This window comes from Ascaphus truei, chromosome 19 (assembly GCF_040206685.1).
Source record: "Ascaphus truei isolate aAscTru1 chromosome 19, aAscTru1.hap1, whole genome shotgun sequence".
In the NCBI taxonomy this organism is placed as follows: Eukaryota; Metazoa; Chordata; class Amphibia; order Anura; family Ascaphidae; genus Ascaphus; species Ascaphus truei.
In genome coordinates, this window is record NC_134501.1 from 23,403,384 (window position 1) to 23,423,838 (window position 20,455).

Here is a 20,455-nt window from a genome sequence, read left to right on the forward strand (position 1 = left end):
CTGCAGGTGGGTTAGTGACAGGGTGCGGCGGCTGACTTTGGGTGCGGTGTGTATTGTATGTCTTTATTTATATAGCGCCATTAATGTACATAGCGCTTCAGGGGGTGTGACAGGGGGGGTGGTGGCAGCGGACTTACTGTGGGGCGGGGTGTCCGCTGCGGTGGCGGGCGGGAGCAGGGTCGTCAACAGAAAGCATGGGGCCCGGGACAAATGAAAGGAGCAGGGCACCCTCCTTCCCCCCCCCCCTCCCAACCCATAGCGCACCTACCGGGGAAAAATATTTTTTAGCGCACAACTTGAACGTAACTGTTTTGTTATTGTCACACCGAAAAAAAGATTACAATGCAACATGTTTCTTTTTATATTTTCCACAAAAGACAGGTGAGTGGGTGGGTGACTGAGTGGGTGCGCGAGTGGGTGACTGAGTGGGTGCGCGGGTGGGTGACTGAGTGGGTGCGCGGGTGGGTGACTGAGTGGGTGCGCGGGTGGGTGACTGAGTGGGTGCGCGGCTGGGTGACTGAGTGGGTGCGCGGCTGGTGACTGAGTGGGTGCGCGGGTGGGTGACTGAGTGGGGTGGGCGACAGTGGGTGCGCGGGTGGGTGGGCGACAGTGGGTGCGCGACAGTGGGTGACTGAGTGGTGACTTGCACATCATCCCCCCCCTCCCCTTGCACATCATCCCCCCCCTCCCCTTGCACATCATCCCCCCCTCCCCTTGCACATCATCACCCCCCTCCCCTTGCACATCATCACCCCCCCTCCCCTTGCACATCATCACCCCCCCTCCCCTTGCACATCATCACCCCGCCTCCCCTTGCACATCATCACCCCCCCCTCCCCTTGCACATCATCACCCCCCCCTCCCCTTGCACATCATCACCCCCCCCTCCCCTTGCACATCATCACCCCCCCCTCCCCTTGCACATCCTCCCCCCCCTCCCCTTGCACATCCTCCCCCCCCCTCCCCTTGCACATCCTCCCCCCCCTCCCCTTGCACATCCTCCCCCCCCTCCCCTTGCACATCCTCCCCCCCCTCCCCTTGCACATCCTCCCCCCCCTCCCCTTGCACATCCTCCCCCCCCTCCCCTTGCACATCCTCCCCCCCCTCCCCTTGCACATCCTCCCCCCCTCCCCTTGCACATCCTCCCCCCCTCCCCTTGCACATCATCCCCCCCCTCCCCTTGCACATTCTCCCCCCCCTCCCCTTGCACATTCTCCCCCCCTCCCCTTGCACATTCTCCCCCCCTCCCCTTGCACATCCTCCCCCCCTCCCCTTGCACATCCTCCCCCCCTCCCCTTGCACACCATCCCCCCCTCCCCTTGCACATCATCCCCCCCCTCCCCTTGCACATCATCCCCCCCCTCCCCTTGCACATCATCCCCCCCCTCCCCTTGCACATCATCCCCCCCCCTCCCCTTGCACATCATCCCCCCCCCTCCCCTTGCACATCATCCCCCCCCCTCCCCTTGCACATCATCCCCCCCCTCCCCTTGCACATCATCCCCCCCCTCCCCTTGCACATCATCCCCCCCCTCCCCTTGCACATCATCCCCCCCCTCCCCTTGCACATCATCCCCCCCCCTCCCCTTGCACATCATTCCCCCCCCTCCCCTTGCACATCATTCCCCCCCCTCCCCTTGCACATCATTCCCCCCCCTCCCCTTGCACATCATTCCCCCCCCCTCCCCTTGCACATCATTCCCCCCCCTCCCCTTGCACATCATTCCCCCCCCCTCCCCTTGCACATCATTCCCCCCCCCTCCCCTTGCACATCATTCCCCCCCCCTCCCTTGCACATCATTCCCCCCCCCCTCCCCTTGCACATCATTCCCCCCCCCTCCCCTTGCACATCATTCCCCCCCCCTCCCCTTGCACATCATTCCCCTCCCCTCCCCTTGCACATCATTCCCCCCCCCCTCCCCTTGCACATCATTCCCCCCCCCCTCCCCTTGCACATCATTCCCCCCCCCCTCCCCTTGCACATCATTCCCCCCCCTCCCCTTGCACATCATCCCCCCCCCCTCCCCTTGCACATCATCCCCCCCCCCTCCCCTTGCACATCATCCCCCCCCTCCTCCCCTTGCACATCATCCCCCCCCTCCTCCCCTTGCACATCACCCCCCCCCCCTCCCCTTGCACATCATCCCCCCCCCCCTCCCCTTGCACATCATCCCCCCCCCCTCCCCTTGCACATCATCCCCCCCCCCTCCCCTTGCACATCATCCCCCCCCCCTCCCCTTGCACATCATCCCCCCCTCCCCTTGCACATCATCCCCCCCCCTCCCCTTGCACATCATCCCCCCCCCTCCCCTTGCACATCATCCCCCCCCCTCCCCTTGCACATCATCCCCCCCCCTCCCCTTGCACATCATCCCCCCCCTCCCCTTGCACATCATCCCCCCCCCTCCCCTTGCACATCATCCCCCCCCCCTCCCCTTGCACATCATCCCCCCCCCCTCCCCTTGCACATCATCCCCCCCCTCCCCTTGCACATCATCCCCCCCCCTCCCCTTGCACATCATCCCCCCCCCTCCCCTTGCACATCATCCCCCCCCCCTCCCCTTGCACATCATCCCCCCCCCCTCCCCTTGCACATCATCCCCCCCCCCTCCCCTTGCACATCATCCCCCCCCCTCCCCTTGCACATCATCCCCCCCCCCTCCCCTTGCACATCATCCCCCCCCCTCCCCTTGCACATCATCCCCCCCCCTCCCCTTGCACATCATCCCCCCCCTCCCCTTGCACATCATCCCCCCCCCTCCCCTTGCACATCATCCCCCCCCTCCCCTTGCACATCATCCCCCCCCCCTCCCCTTGCACATCATCCCCCCCCCTCCCCTTGCACATCATCCCCCCCCCTCCCCTTGCACAAATCCCCCCCCTCCCCTTGCACAAATCCCCCCCCCTCCCCTTGCACAAATCCCCCCCCCTCCCCTTGCACAAATCCCCCCCCCTCCCCTTGCACAAATCCCCCCCCTCCCCTTGCACAAATCCCCCCCCCCTCCCCTTGCACAAATCCCCCCCCTCCCCTTGCACAAATCCCCCCCCCTTGCACAAATCCCCCCCCCCTCCCCTTGCACAAATCCCCCCCTTGCACAAATCCCCCCCCTCCCCTTGCACAAATCCCCCCCTCCCCTTGCACAAATCCCCCCCCTCCCCTTGCACAAATCCCCCCCCTCCCCTTGCACAAACCCCCCCCTCCCCTTGCACAAATCCCCCCCCCTCCCCTTGCACAAACCCCCCCCCCCTCCCCTTGCACAAATCCCCCCCCCCTCCCCTTGCACAAATCCCCCCCCTCCCCTTGCACAAATCCCCCCCCTCCCCTTGCACAAATCCCCCCCCTCCCTTGCACAAATCCCCCCCCCTCCCCTTGCACAAATCCCCCCCCTCCCCTTGCACAAATCCCCCCCCCTCCCCTTGCACAAATCCCCCCCCCTCCCCTTGCACAAATCCCCCCCCTTGCACAAATCCCCCCCCCTCCCCTTGCACAAATCCCCCCCCTTGCACAAATCCCCCCCCCTCCCCTTGCACAAATCCCCCCCCTTGCACAAATCCCCCCCCCCTCCCCTTGCACAAATCCCCCCCCTTGCACAAATCCCCCCCCCCTCCCCTTGCACAAATCCCCCCCCCCTCCCCTTGCACAAATCCCCCCCCTTGCACAAATCCCCCCCCCTCCCCTTGCACAAATCCCCCCCCTCCCCTTGCACAAATCCCCCCCCTTGCACAAATCCCCCCCCTCCCCTTGCACAAATCCCCCCCCCCTCCCCTTGCACAAATCCCCCCCCTCCCCTTGCACAAATCCCCCCCCTTGCACAAATCCCCCCCCTTGCACAAATCCCCCCCCTTGCACAAATCCCTCCCCTTGCACAAATCCCCCCCCCTCCCCTTGCACAAATCCCCCCCCTTGCACAAATCCCCCCCCCTCCCCTTGCACAAATCCCCCCCCCCTCCCCTTGCACAAATCCCCCCCCCTCCCCTTGCACAAATCCCCCCCCCCTCCCCTTGCACAAATCCCCCCCCCCTCCCCTTGCACAAATCCCCCCCCCTCCCCTTGCACAAATCCCCCCCCCCCTCCCCTTGCACAAATCCCCCCCTCCCCTTGCACAAATCCCCCCCCCCTCCCCTTGCACAAATCCCCCCCCCCTCCCCTTGCACAAATCCCCCCCCCTCCCCTTGCACAAATCCCCCCCCCTCCCCTTGCACAAATCCCCCCCCCCTCCCCTTGCACAAATCCCCCCCCCCTCCCCTTGCACAAATCCCCCCCCCTCCCCTTGCACAAATCCCCCCCCCTCCCCTTGCACAAATCCCCCCCCTTGCACAAATCCCCCCCCCTTGCACAAATCCCCCCCTTGCACAAATCCCTCCCCTTGCACAAATCCCCCCCCCTCCCCTTGCACAAATCCCCCCCCTTGCACAAATCCCCCCCCCTCCCCTTGCACAAATCCCCCCCCCCTCCCCTTGCACAAATCCCCCCCCCCTCCCCTTGCACAAATCCCCCCCCCTCCCCTTGCACAAATCCCCCCCCCCTCCCCTTGCACAAATCCCCCCCCCTCCCCTTGCACAAATCCCCCCCCCCTCCCCTTGCACAAATCCCCCCCTCCCCTTGCACAAATCCCCCCCCCCTCCCCTTGCACAAATCCCCCCCCCCCTCCCCTTGCACAAATCCCCCCCCCCTCCCCTTGCACAAATCCCCCCCCCCTCCCCTTGCACAAATCCCCCCCCCCTCCCCTTGCACAAATCCCCCCCCCCTCCCCTTGCACAAATCCCCCCCCCCTCCCCTTGCACAAATCCCCCCCCCCTCCCCTTGCACAAATCCCCCCCCCCTCCCCTTGCACAAATCCCCCCCCCCTCCCCTTGCACAAATCCCCCCCCCCTCCCCTTGCACAAATCCCCCCCCCTCCCCTTGCACAAATCCCCCCCCTTGCACAAATCCCCCTGCACCTCACATCACTGCGGGACTGCGCTCGCTCGCTCGGCACCGGAAGTGCCGAACTTTAGAGCGGTGAGAGCGGGCTCGGCTCCCCCGGAGAGGAAGGGGAGAGCGGGCTCTGCTCGCAGGGGGAGGGAGAGCGGGCTCGGGAGGAGGAGGAAATCAGCCGCCGCCACGGTCCGCACAGTGGGGCCGCGTGTTGTGCAGGCCTGTGCGGAGTATGCGGCGTGCGGGAGAGAGGCGAGGGCCGGAAGTGTGCGGCGTGCGGGAGAGAGGCGAGGGCCGGAAGTGTGCGGCGTGCGGGAGAGAGGACACGGCCTGGAGTACGCGCAGTGCTGCCGTGAGTGGTGAGCGGCAGGGAGAGAGGCGACGGTGAGAGGGGCTGATGGTGCGCTTCGAGGGAGGGTGGTAATGCGGGTGTGAGGGACTGATCCGGCGGGGGTGCGGATGGAGGTTGCGGCCCGGGTGTGGCCGGTAGGTTTCGCGGCAGATGGCGGGCCGGGTGTGAGGTGCGGCTGGGGGTGTTGCAGGGGCGCTCGGTGAGGAGAATCTGCGGCTGCACTGCGCTCAGAGGGGCACGCGGTGCAGGCGTGGAGGGCGGGACACACGGGGGGGGGGGGGGGGCGAGGTACACCCGCCAATGAGAGCGGGGGGGGGGGGGGGGGGGGGGACACAGGGGGGGGGGAGGGAGTGAGCCAATGAGGGCCGTGGGAGGGCGTGAGCCAATGAGAGCCGTGGGAGGGCGGCGGCCGACGGACCAATCAGATTCCCCCTAGACATGGACATACAATGGTTTAAAAAATATAGATAAAGATATATATATATATATATATATATATATATATATATATATATATACACATACACTCCCTTCTTCATATTCACAACCACACACCCTCTCACTGACTCAACACACACTCCACAGTTATCCCCCCTCTCACACAGCACTCACCCTCTTTCTTAGTCATATACACCACATTCACAATACCCTTCTCATTCTTACACCACATACCTTCCCTCACCCCACAAACAGCACGAACCCCCCCCCCCAAACACAAAGCCCTATACACCCTAACATCCTGCTGCTAATACCTCTCCCTATACACCCTAACATCCCGCTGCTAATACCTCTCCCTATACACCCTAACACCCGCTGCTAATACCTCTCCCTATACACCCTAATATCCTGCTGCTAATACCTCTCCCTATACACCCTAATATCCTGCTACTAATACCTCTCCCTGTACACCCTAACATCCCGCTGCTAATACCTCTCCCTGTACACCCTAACATCCCGCTGCTAATACCCCTCCCTATACACCCTAACACCCTGCTGCTAATACCTCTCCCTATCCACCTTACTGCTAATATCTCTCCCTATACACCCTAACATCCCGCTGCTAATACCTCCCCCTATACACCCTAACACCCCACTGCTAATACCTCTCCCTATACACCCTAACACCCCGCTGCTAATAACTCCCCCTATACACCCTAACACCATGCTGCTAATACCTCCCCCTATACACCCTAACATCCCGCTGCTAATACCTCTCCCTATACACCATAACACCCGCTGCTAATACCTCTCCCTATACACCCTAACATCCCGCTTGTAATACCTCTCCCTATACACCCTAACATCCCGCTGCTAATACCTCTCCCTATACACCCTAACATCCCGCTGCTAATACCTCTCCCTATACACCCTAACATCCCGCTGCTAATACCTCTCCCTATACACCCTAACGCCCCGCTGCTAATACCTCTCCCTATACACCCTAACAACCCGCTGCTAATACCTCTCCCTATACACTCTAACATCCTGCTGCTAATACCTCTCCCTATACACCCTAACATCTCGCTGCTAATACCTCTCCCTATACACCCTAACATCCCGCTGCTAATACCTCTCCCTATACACTAACATCCCGCTGCTAATACCTCTCCCTATACACCCTAACATCCTGCTGCTAATACCTCTCCCTATACACCCTAACACCCCACTGCTAATACCTCTCCCTATACACCCTAATATCCTGCTGCTAATACCTCTCCCTATACACCCTAACATCCCGCTGCTAATACCTCTCCCTATACACTCTAACACCCCACTGCTAATACCTCTCCCTAGCCGGGCTGAGAGAGGAGAGGCGGATCGCAGCCTCTGTGCCGGGCTGAGAGAGGAGAGGCGGATCGCAGCCTCTGTGCCGGGCTGGGAGAGGAGAGGCGGATCGCAGCCTCTGTGCCGGGCTGGGAGAGGAGAGGCGGATCGCAGCCTCTGTGCCAGGCTAAGAGAGGAGAGGCGGATCGCAGCCTCTGTGCCGGGCTGAGAGAGGAGAGGCGGATCGCAGCCTCTGTGCCAGGCTAAGAGAGGAGAGGCGGATCGCAGCCTCTGTGCCGGGCTGAGAGAGGCGGATCGCAGCCTCTGTGCCGGGCTGAGAGAGGCGGATCGCAGCCTCTGTGCCGGGCTGAGAGAGGCGGATCACAGCCTCTGTGCCGGGCTGAGAGAGGCGGATCGCAGCCTCTGTGCCGGGCTGAGAGAGGCGGATCGCAGCCTCTGTGCCGGGCTGAGAGGGGAGAGGCGGATCGCAGCCTCTGTGCTGGGCTGGGAGAGGAGAGGCGGATCGCAGCCTCTGTGCCGGGCTGAGAGAGGAGAGGCGGATCGCAGCCTCTGTGCCGGGCTGAGGAGAGGCGGGTCGCAGCCTCTGTGCCAGGCTGAGGGAGGAGAGGCGGATCGCAGCCTCTATGCCGGGCTGGGAGAAGAGAGGCGGATCGCAGCCTCTGTGCCGGGCTGAGGGAGGAGAGGCGGATCGCAGCTTCTGTGCCGGGCTGAGAGAGGAGAGGCGGATCGCAGTCTCTGTGCCGGGCTGAGAGAGGAGAGGCGGATCGCAGCCTCTGTGCCGGGCTGAGAGAGGAGAGGCGGATCACAGCCTCTGTGCCGGGCTGGGAGAGGAGAGGCGGATCGCAGCCTCTGTGCCGGGCTGAGAGAGGAGAGGCGGATCACAGCCTCTGTGCCGGGCTGGGAGAGGAGAGGCGGATCGCAGCCTCTGTGCCGGGCTGGGAGAGGAGAGGCGGATCGCAGCCTCTGTGCCGGGCTGGGAGAGGAGGATCGCAGCCTCTGTGCCGGGCTGAGAGAGGAGAGGCGGATCGCAGCCTCTGTGCCGGGCTGAGAGAGGAGAGGCAGATCGCAGCCTCTGTGCCGGGCTGAGAGAGGAGAGGCAGATCGCAGCCTCTGTGCCGGGCTGGGAGAGAAGAGGCGGATCGCAGTTTCTACTTCTGGCAGCGTGGGACGCTGAGCAGCCAGCTAGGGGGGGGGAGCATGTTTTTTCGGGTGGGGGGTTGAAAGGCGGTGGTTGGGGGCGGAGGCATGGTGGCGGTGCAAGGCATGGGTTGTGGTGGGGGGGTGGGGGGGTTTTGGCGCGGGTTGCTCCTTTGAAGGTAATGTTAACTTATACAGGCATACCCCGGTTTAAGGACACTCACTTTAAGTACACTCGCGAGTAAGGACATATCGCCCAATAGGCAAACGGCAGCTCACGCATGCGCCTGTCAGCACGTCCTGAACAGCAATACCGGCTCCCTACCTGTACCGAAGCTGTGTGCAAGCGGGGAGACTATAGAGCCTGTTACACATGCGTTATTTACCTCAGTTATGCACGTATATGACGATTGCTGTACAGTATATGCATCGATAAGTGGAAAAAAGGCAGTGCTTCACTTTAAGTACATTTTCGCTTTACATACATGCTCCGGTCCCATTGCGTACGTTAATGCGGGGTATGCCTGTATGGTACAGAAAATATTAAAATATAATCAGTTCATTATATGACCTTACATTAATCCTTCTCCCACATGTTTTCTGACCCTCTGCAGAATTAGATCTCTGACCTATCAGAGCCCCTCGTCTCTGCCCCAATCTGTACCCCTGCCGTGATGCTATTACTACTGTGTGCCACTGGTGCACACGGGAACCAATCACACAGTCAGTATTAACTGCAGGAAGTATTCTCATGGTCACTTCCCAGCGCGGGCCCCGGGAATACGCCGAGCCCTTAATCATTTTGCAAATCGATAAGGAAGCGCGTGGGGGACTGAAATACTTATCCTGCTGTTTTCATTATATTAGATTGTACGCTCTTTGGAACAGAGACTCTCTTCTGGTATATTCACTGTCCTGATCATTATTTTCACGCATTTGAAATTGTCTGTGTAATACTTGTTATAATGTATGTGTGTGTGTGTGTGTGTGTGTGTGTGTGTGTGTGTGTGTGTGTGTGTGTGTGTGTGTGTGTGTGTGTATGTATATATATATATATATATATATATATTATATAATATATATATATAATATATATATATATATATATATATATATATTATATATAAAAACATATATATTTGTTGTAATAATGTGTGTGTATACATACACATATATATGTATATGTATATATATCCACACTGATGAGACCCATCAAGGTCGAAACAGCTGTCTGTGGGTGGTTTTCTGGGTATGCACCTTAACCCTGGCTGTGCTCAAAGCTGTGACCATGCAGCAAGCTTAAGCCTATAGGGAACCATGTTAAAAATGGTTATTGAGGCAAAAAGTGACACTGTGTGCTCATTTGCATGTCATTTCCCAGAATCCCTTGCTGCAGTGGAAGTGCTGTATGCTGGGTGATAATGGGGAAAGGCGGGGTTGCAGACCTGCCTAAGACATGCAGATGAGCATACAGCTATATTTGTATATATATATATATATATATATATATATATATATATATATATTCATACATACACACACATAGTATATCTATATACACTATATTTGTGTTATACTCACCCAGATTGCAAGCTCTTGGGTCAAGGACTTTCCATGTTTCCCTTTGTTGAACAAATATTTACAGTATTTGTAAATAAGCTCCGTCATTTTAAATGAAAAAGGATAAACAGAAGTCCGGGAATGAATGAAAAACCTCTGCGCCCACAGCCTAAATGAATGGGGCGAAGAGGTGGGTATCGCTGGCCCTTGAAGTGGGCCATTCACATTTGAGGCCGCACCTGCGCTTGACGTCAACTGCGATACAAGAGGTCCTCAAACACTTGGAGTGACGAGTCCCTGTTATCGGGCAGTGAATGAGCCCAGGCGGCTGCCGGCGGGGGTAGCGGAGGGTTTGTTTACACGGTAAATTGATGGAATATTTTCCAGCTGCCCGCAGAGGAGAATCACGCAGCTGTGGAGTGCTTAATTTGTACGGTAAGTGGAGACACTGCGTCCTTTCATCAGTATACAGATGCCAGCGGCACGCAGAGATAAGAGAACATTCTGGAACAGGTCAGGTTAACTCTGTTGTTGTTTGGTAGCTGCCTAATTATATCAGGCCTGCGTTTCCAAGAACTAGGCCACGCGCCGTTCTTCCGCCAGCCACTTCTGCGTCTACTGCTGTGTCCTCTGTCTGCCGCCCTCCCCCACTCACGGTTCTCACTGCTTGCTGGGTCACACTGACTAAAACTCAAAGTTTGGTCATCTAATGTCTTTACCTCGCATGTAGGGGCCTATTCACTAAACAGTGCTAAGTGGTTTATAGTACTGTAAATGCCCTTATAGTGCAATATTGCCTGCTTTGCTATTCACTAAACAGTGATAACAGGGCAGTATCGCGCTATAACGGATTTTTTACGACCTTTAACATCCTGAGCAAAAAAAGTCATCTAACAAGCCCAAAAAAGCCCCAAATCACTTTTTTTTGGGCCACTAACTGCTATTCACTAAGCATTGCTAAGCTTATCGAACGTGAAAATCTTGCAATATTTTGTCGCCAACTAAAGGATAAAGATATTGCAAGATGCATAAAAGCCTTTTCTTTTTACTGCACAGGATTGATACCGATGACCCACAGGGACCCCTGGAGATCCAGGGGTCTGCCTGGGGGGGGGGAGGGGGGAGTGGAGGGGTGCGGGTTTCCGCAGGCCTCCGGTATCAATCCTGTTCAGTGAAAATAAATTCAGCCAGTTTCATTACCATAGCGGCTAACCGCTAAGGTAATGAAAGGGTTAAATAGCAGACACTGCTTTGTTGTTGGTACAGGGGTGGGTGAAGCTTGTAGCTGCCCCAGGTTGGTGTTTCGGACTTGCGGGAGGGTGGCAGTAGAAGTTAACCCCTTAATTACCTTAGCGGTTAAAACCGCTAAGGTAATGAAGGGATTAATCCTCACGCTACCCTCCCGCAAGTCCGAAACACCAACCTGGGGCAACTACCACCTACACCCACCCCTGTACCAACAGCAGGAATGGGTAAAAGTCCTATTAACCAAAGATGGCTAATAGCGCTTTTCCCCATTCTAAAAAAAATGACAGTGCAAAGCATAAATATATAAATAAATATAATAGTGCATTTACCCATTTTAAATAAAACAATCCAGCATAAAGCAAATAAAAGTTGCACTTACCCCTGCCAGGATGAAGACCGTACTTCTCCGCGTACTTCTCCGTTAGTAACCGCTATAGTAATTATGGGGTTAACCCCCCCTCCGGGAGGCCTAACCAACCACCCCGGGGCAACTACCCCCACCCTTCACTACCCATTGATTGGCACAGTGTTAAACTATGCCCATATAATATGGGCATGATTTGCCACTATCACAGTCAATGGGAAAACAAAAAACAAGCACCAAAAATAAACAAGAATTAAACAAACCAATCACCAAAAATACACAAGAAACCAAAAAAGCAATCAACAAAAAAAACATAACAATAAAATAAAAACAAGCATTTGCCAAAAAATGCACCGCTTGTCACTGTATTTATCTATAGCCCTGAAGGGGCACAGATAAATACATTGGCAGTCAATGGGCAACCACAAAAAGATACAATAAAAATACCTGAAAAACAAAAATGACATACATGCAATGTTTTTCTTGAAGACAAGTGGTTATCCTTGGCGCTGGATCTCCAGTATTGTTCACAGTTTAATGTGAACATGGGAAGAAATACACAAATAATTATCTCCGTGTGCATTCTTAGTGTTAATTAAATACTTGTGAAACACCTCACAGTGAATAAATATAATATACAGTGACCAGTTATTCCGTATTCCCACACAGTGAGAAAATAATTGAGTGGTATTCAATGTTTCACAAACTGTGTTACTTGTAGACGTAACTTCACCCAAATAAGGATTAAATATAGACTTGATGTCCTTATCACAAATAATCATGCTTGTGTAAAAACAGCTGAAATGATTAAATACTAAACTGTCCCTTGTGAAGGGGGCAGTTATGAGCAGATCATGTAAAGAAAAAGATAGATCATATGGTACAATAACATAATAAAACAGAGACTTTTGAAATCTCACATACAAAGTGTAAATAAAAAATGCGCCTTGAGTCAGGTGTATGTATGCACGGCTGGACCGTCCGGCCTTCTGTCCTTGGAACCTGGACCGTCCGGCCTTCTGTCCTTGGAACCTGGACCGTCCGGCCTTCTGTCCTTGGAACCTGGACCCTCCGGTCTTCTGTCCTTGGAACCTGGACCCTCCGGTCTTCTGTCCTTGGAACCTGGACCCTCCGGTCTTCTGTCCTTGGAACCTGGACCATCTGGTCTTCTGTCCTTGGAACCTGGACCCTCTGGTTTTCTGTCCTTGGAACCTGGACCCTCTGGTCTTCTGTCCTTGGAACCTGGACCCTCCAGCTTTCTGTCCTTGGAACCTGGACCCTCCGGCCTTCTGTCCTTGGAACCTGGACCCTCCGGTCTTCTGTCCTTGGAACCTGGACCCTCCGGTCTTCTGTCCTTGGAACCTGGACCCTCCGGTCTTCTGTCCTTGCAACCTGGACCCTCCGGTCTTCTGTCCTTGGAACCTGGACCATCTGGTCTTCTGTCCTTGGAACCTGGACCCTCCAGCTTTCTGTCCTTGGAACCTGGACCCTCCAGCTTTCTGTCCTTGGAACCTGGACCCTCCGGCCTTCTGTCCTTGGAACCTGGACCCTCCGGTCTTCTGTCCTTGGAACCTGGACCATCTGGTCTTCTGTCCTTGGAACCTGGACCATCTGGTCTTCTGTCCTTGGAACCTGGACCCTCTGGTCTTCTGTCCTTGGAACCTGGACCCTCTGGTCTTCTGTCCTTGGAACCTGGACCCTCCGGTCTTCTGTCCTGGGAAACTGGACCCTTCGGTCTTCAGTCTTTGGGACTTCCTCCGTTCAGATGTTTTTAGGCGTCTGCTGTGTATCTAGGGCTCAGCGGCTCCTCCGTTCCTGGCGGTCACTCCGTCTATTTTTTTTCTTCCCTTTTGATGTCTTCACCCTCGGATTTCGAATGCAGCAGAAAGATCTCGATCCGCGATGCAATGCTCCTCAACTTCAGGTGACTTCTCCTTTTCTTCTGTCTTCATTCTTGAGTCTTCTCTTCTGTGTTTTGTAATCCAATCCATTGGGCGCATGTGGTCCCGTCGTCTTCTTAAGGTCGAATGAGATGGGACAGGCTTTATATAAGGCCTGTGATGTCACATTTGACTGTCAAATGATACACCCCCAATCCGATTGGATGATGTACCATGTGACAGATTCTTTTGAAGTGAAACTTTGCAGGCACCAAATCCATTTTCCAGGAGACGTCAGTGCTGGCAGATGAGGCCAACACTTACATCCATACCCACAGTCGTCCGCGGCCATCAGTAGAATGCACCTGCACAGTATTCGCCGGCGCCACGCGCACGCACCACAGGTACAGGCGCGACACACACACATATAGACACACACCGGGACACAGACGCATGCACAAGCACACGCACACACACACACAGAGACGCAAACACGCAGAGACATACAGACACACACACACACAGAGACGCCGGCACACACAGAGACGCCAGCACACACAGAGACGCCGGCACACACACACACACAGACGCGCACACACATAAGGAATTCACAGTTACTATACATATAGAATTAGAAATAGGTAAAACAGGGGGGGGGGGGGGGCCGCGGACGCACGTTCCAAGTCAAACTTCTTTCCGTTTTGGCACTGAAATTCTGTTTTGATTCTTTATTAAAAACATCACCATCACAAATAAAATTTCTGTAACAAACACAAAGAAGTTGCACTTCAAATGCGCGTGCTCGGCACACACAGCTTTTTGTTTTGGTTAAAGGATGTGATGTTATCAAAAGGGAGGGAAGCCAGCCAATCAGGAAGGCTCTGCTTCCCTCCCTTTAAAACGACGTCACCAAAAATAAAATGATTGCTATCACATGGTACATCTCCAAATTGATTTTTTTTAAGGATGTGACGTCCCTCCCTTTCAGATTATGTCACATTCTTGGGGGGAAAAATGGAAGCTGTCACGTGGTACAACAACCAGTCAGATTGGCTGTGTACCATGTGATGCCTCACATGGTATATCTCCTAATCCAATTTTATTTTTTTGGTTGCCCATTGACTGCCAATGTTTTTATCTATGTCCCTTTAGGGCTATAGTTCAAAACAGTGACAAGCAATGCATTTTTTTTTGACAAATGCTTGTTTCTATTTCATTGTTATGTTTTATGTTGATTGCTTTTTGTTTTAAATTTGTGTTTTTTTGTTGATTGCTTGTTTTTTAATTCGTGTGGTTTTTTGTTGTTGATTGCTTTCTTTGTTTCTTGTGTATTTTTGGTGTTTGGTTTTTCTATTTCTGGTTTATTTTTGGGGATTGGTTTGTTTAATTCTTGTTTATTTTTGGTGCTTTTTTTAAATTCTTCTTCAATTTTTTTTTTTTTTTTTTTTTTAAGGTTTCACATTGACTGCAATAGTGGCAAATCATGCCCATATTATATGGGCATGGTTTAACACTGTGCCAATGAATGGGTAGCAGAGGTGGAAGGTGGGGGTAGTTGCCCCAAAGAGGGTGGTTAAGCCTCCTGGGTGGGTAGCGGGGGAGGGGGATTAACCCCTTAATTACTATAGCGGTTACTAACCGCTAAGGAGATCGAGAGGTTAGGGGCCATTAGTTTTTTTTATTTTTATTGTAATATTCCTGCCAATGGAGGACAAGGATGGGGAGGAAGACGAGGGCGAACTTCATCCTGGCATGGGTAAATGCAACTTTAATTTACTTTATGCTTGTTGTGTAATGTTTTATTTTTAATGGACAAATGCGCTATTATCCATATCTGGATAATAGTACTTTTGCCCATTACTGTACTGTATGTGTTAGGGGAGGGGGGGGGTTGTTGGGTACAGGGGGTGGGTAGGTTTTGTATTGGTAGGTAGTAGGTATTTTAATGTTTATTGGGAGTAGAGGGATTGGGTGAAAGGGGTACTTGGCCCAGGGTGGGTGGTTAGGCCTACCTTGTGGGTAGCTGGAGGAGTTAACCCCTTCATTACCATAGCGGTTACGGTTACTCACCCCCTCTGCTCCCAATAAATCAGCTACTGTGCCTTAACCCCTTCATTGCCTTAGCAGCTAGCCGCTAAGGTAATGAAGCTGCTTTAATGTGATTTTTACTAATAGTGTAAAGGGGGGTCAGGGGGTCTCCTGAGCTAAGCTGCATTGATTTCAACCTCTGGGACTCCCTACTTCCTGAGTTACAGGCCCCGGTATGGGATGGGATGCCGGTATCCCCACATTGACGTACAGGTAATTCATAATACAGATATAAATGCATTAATAATGCAGATAGACATTCATTGTGACGGTGCTCATCTCCAATCAGGAAGCGGATCCCCTGGGCTGAGGTAGGGATGCAAAGAAACCGACCAGGGCCCCGGGACAGAGTCCTGTAAGAGTATCCGTAGTCGGTATGCAGGCAGGGGTCAGGGCTTGCGGCAGCGGTGCAGAATCCAGGCAAAGGGTCAGGGCAGGCAGCGAGCTCGGGGTCACGGTCTGGGGTCAGCAACAGAGAAATCCGATGAACGGGAGCCACAGGGATAGGCACGCCACAGCGATAGGCACGCCACAGCGATAGGCACGCCACAGGGATAGGCACGCCACAGGGATAGGCACGCCACAGCGATAGGCATACCATAGCAATAGGCAGCCACACAGAAGGCTCGGGAACAGGGAAGCCGCAGGAAATAGAAGGCTCAGGAACTGGAAGGCTCAGGGTGGCCAGGAACACAGCGAAACGCATACAATGCTCGGGCGGGGTCTGGGAGTCACTGGCTGCTATTTAAGCCCTGGAACAGGTGCAGCCAATAAATCAGGCTGCCAGTAACCAAAATGTCCACAGCAGCCAGGTATGGGCAGGTTGCAGCTAAAGCCTGAACTGGAACCCTTACATTCATATCTTGTATATAAGGACCTATATTTTCTTCTTTAAAACTGCTTTTAAAAATAGTGTATAAAAAGTACAGATCGTGGCAAAAAATTGAATTGTGGGTTGGTTTAGCCAACCCCTTCCCTGCCAGCCTGCAAAGCATTGCCCTGATTATATATATATATACAGTAAAGGACTGCGCTTGGGTATAGTGTGACATCAATGGATACAAAAAAAATTATATAATTAATAAAATAAAAAAATATATATAAAAACCTATATAGCAATAATAATCTCCTACTGTGCAATCAATATAATCAACAAATGCATGAATAGTTACAAAAAGATGTGCTGTGGACCCACTTAATTACAAACTCTATAATAAGTCCTCTGGAGTCCAAATGAAGTCCAATGTGGAAAAAAAAACAAAAAAGCACTGACAGGATAATGGCAGCTTCTTTAAAGGGCACAACGACCTCCCTCTCCACCTGCATAGAAAATAGAAGAAAAAAGCGCCCAATCCTAGTGCATTACTGTGCAAAAAAGTATTTAATTCCCAATAAAAGGCTCATAAAATGAACTCACAAACATAAAGGATAAAAAAGCATATTATGAGTTAATACTGGGGTCACGGAGCAGTGTAGCAGAGCAGCGGCGCTTCCAGATCCTTTGGAGCATGAGTATTAACTCATAATATGCTTTTTTATCCTTTATGTTTGTGAGTTCATTTTATGAGCCTTTTATTGGGAATTAAATACTTTTTTGCACAGTAATGCACTAGGATTGGGCGCTTTTTTCTTCTATTTTCTATATATATAAAGCAACTGTAAATATTCCTGTATATTCATTTGCATGTCTTAGACAGGTCTGCAACCCTGTCTTTCACCATTATCACCCAGCTCACAGCACTTCCACTGCAGCAAGGGATTCTGGGAAATGACATGCAAATGAGCACACAGTGCCACCTTTTATCTCAAGCTCACATTACATGAACAACCCTTAGCCAATGCATGCTGCTTTAGACACAGCTTTTAAGCAAGGGCTTGGTGTGGTGATTACCTACTTTTAATCTCAAATGAGCAAATGCCAGCAACCAACCTCGCACACAAAGCACACACACATACACACTCACACTCTCTCACTCACACCCTCTCTATCCCCCTTGCTCTCTCTCCCTCTCTCTCCCTCTATCTCTCTCCCCCTCTCTCTCCCTCTCTCTCTCTCCCCCTCTAACCCCCCCCCTCTCTCCCTCGCTCTCTCTCTCCCCCTCTCTCTCTCCCCCTCCCTCTCGCTCTCTCCCCCCCCCCCCTATCTCTCTCTCCCCCTCTCTCTCTCCCTCATCTGTGGCAGTGAAGGGGTTAGGAAGGGTTGTCTTTAGGTGAGGACTCTGATATTAACACATAAGCCTCTGCATCGCTCCAGGTCTTAAGGAGATTGAGCCCTGGCTTTCTGAAATAAGATTGGACTGTAGGTTCTGATCAGCCCGTATGCTTTGTCCTCACCTGCTGGTTGTTTCCTTTCTGTCTCTGATACCGTGGGTGAAACCACAGAACCAGAAGTGTCCGAAGGCTGTCCCTGAATGGGTTATCTGGCTAGCACTTTGGTCACACAGAGTAGAGTGGGCTCATGGGCTCTGGAGTGTGAGATTTGGGAGGTGGGAGATGATGGAGTGAGATTTTATACCGTTTTGTGAAAGCTGTGGTGCTAAAAATGAGTGATACTCACTATGAGTGAGACTGCCATCCCAATGAGTGAGGACCCAGAGGAGTAAGACTGCGATTCAATGAGAGTGAATATGAGTAAGACTGAATATGAATAAGGCTCAATATGAGTGAGAGTGAATATGAGTAAGGCGCAATATGAGTGAGACTGAATGAGTAAGGCTCAATATGAGTGAGAGTGAATATGAGTGTAGCCAGGTCCCCTTTGTCTCCCCGGTTCCCCGTTCCTCTTCCCCTTACCTTCACCAGTGAGAAGGCAGTTGCGGGGGCGAGCGCGTCTCTCGGTGGCGTCAGAGGCACGGCGCCGCCATCTTTGTTATGTCCGCACGGGCGCAGAGGCTCACGCATGCGCAGACGCGACGCGGCGGCCAATATAGTGAAGGGGCAGAGATGGCGCTCCGTAGCGCAGGGACTCCCCAAGGTCGCGTAGGCGCAGAAGAGAGCAGTGGCAGCCATTACAGGGTTGCACAGGTGCGGCAGACATAGCGCACGCGGCCCTAATGTTAAAGAGGGCCATAACGGACTACAACTCCCAGCAGCCTCTGGGGACTGCCCTTTCACCCACATCACGTGCAGCCAGCCAGCAAATAGAGTTTGCAGCTTCTCCTGTTGGAGAAGGATACAATGTTGCACAGAGACCACGCTAGTCAGTGGGAGCTGGGAGAAGGAAGGGGGAGGAAGTGTGTAAGGAGCAAGTGGCTTCTTACACTAGGCCAGGTTACCCCCATGCCCCAGGTAGGCCCCACTCCCCACTAGGTTAGTGGGTAAGTTCATAGGGAAGGCCCCTTAGGTAGGGACCCTGCCCTTAGGTGAGTATAAGTCTAGTCAGTGACACAGCTGCAGTGCTGTGTGCTCTGACAAGAAGAGACAGTTAATATACAAGCCTGTCATGGTGAGATTATGGCAGGCTGTATAGTCACACATAAATATATATAACCGTTGATATATATTTATCACTGGGTCTGAACTGGGACGAGACTTAGATATGATAAAATATAATTTATTCCTTGATAAAGGTGAACACACAATAATGTACAAATAACAGGCAAAATATAGACAATTACTTAAAATGGAAATGATGAAGCAGTCATATCTGAACTGGCAGTTCATACAGCACTCTTCATAGTCATCATTACACCAAAGACATGAAAAGACCTCTGGCAGGAAGACAGTGCATAGCGTTTCTCTCAGCAATCAAGATGGTATAGAACAGACTGAACACTGGATAAAGGGTTGACCACAGATTATATACCTTTTGTGGTCCTATCTTTAACCTTAAGTACAGGTGATTGGTTTTCAATTACCTCCAGCCACTCACTAACCTGGGAACATATTTTAATCCATGCCCCCCTCCTAGTTGGGACATGAGCAGTAGAGCTCTGGGGTCCCATTTCTATAACCCCTCCTCTACCTCAGGAATGCCAGCTAGTCTACCAAACTGAGTACCTGGCAGGAAATCCTTTGTTGTGAGGTGTGAAATGGAACACTTGAAGACTGCTCTGGTTTGAGTAGTCTCCACTCTCATGCAAACAGTGGAGGTGACAAAATCCTTTGAAACATACTTAAGTCCTAGACATTGGGTCGCCTTTCAGGCCATATGCTACCCTGGTATGCAAAGGACTTTCCTCTGGGTTTTACCCATACCTTGAAACACAGTATGTTGGATAAAACATGAACCTAGTAAAATATCCGGTTCCTTTGGGTCCAGCATGTCCAAACTTCCCAGTTCTCAATGCCGGAACTGGGACACCGTAGGGTCCAATTTGCGACCTGCTACGACCTGGGAAACTGGAGATACACAAATACAGTACACTTAAAACCGTTTCACATTTTTAATACATAAAACTCCGCTGTAAATGAAACAATGGTTTTTCACTAAATCCCCATTGAAAACAACGGGCTTCGCCGCCATAGACTTTCAATGGCAAACCGCCGCCGTTGGCGGCTATGGGAATCCCCACCATAGACTTTCAACGGGGCGATGCCGCCGTTGAAGTCAATGGGAGTTTTCCGCCGTAGCCGGTCAATGGGTTTTGGCCGCCATTGGAGTCTATGGGAAAAGTCCTGAACCTTCAAGGGGGTCCATACTCCGTCAGGTTGGTCCAAGCGGGTCAAGGATGGTTCTGCAGCGATGCCGGAGCAGTGGCTACAGACACCCCAAACCCCGATCCGCTGGGCCCTCCGGAACCGAAGCTATGGAATACCAAAATTCAGCTTTTCACACTTAGTCGTTTTCTCGAGCTGTTTCTGCCGCCGCCATTGGAACCTATGGCGCAGCCCGCTCTTCTCGGTTCGACCCCTATCGGGGCTCCAGGATACGTGGACCCGGTTGTGGTCGAGTGGGGGGAGGTCTAGGAACTAGGGACAGAAAGAATTTTATTCCTAGGTGCCCTAGAACTGTTTATTCCCACGCCACTTGTCGTTGAACTTGACTTGTAAGTGATCAAAGCTCTCCTATTGAAAATGTATCCGCTTTGCGGTTAAGCGGTTTGGACGGCTGCCAACTCGTTCCTGGAAAGCTCTCTCGAGGATTTCTCCATTGAAGTCAATGAGCCCATTGACTTTCAATG

At 52.9% G+C, this 20,455-nt stretch overlaps 1 protein-coding gene across 1 annotated transcript in view; it reads left to right on the plus strand.

Annotated features, from left to right (window-relative positions):
* The first annotated feature begins 5,172 nt into the window (after nucleotides 1–5,172).
* The window catches only part of SMCO3 (single-pass membrane protein with coiled-coil domains 3), a 33,494-nt gene continuing 18,211 nt past the window's right edge, over nucleotides 5,173–20,455 (plus strand). Inside the window, exon 1 of the mRNA XM_075576962.1 lies at nucleotides 5,173–5,302. The gene's annotated coding sequence lies outside the window, so the exon portion shown is untranslated. The remainder of the gene's footprint in view (nucleotides 5,303–20,455) is intronic.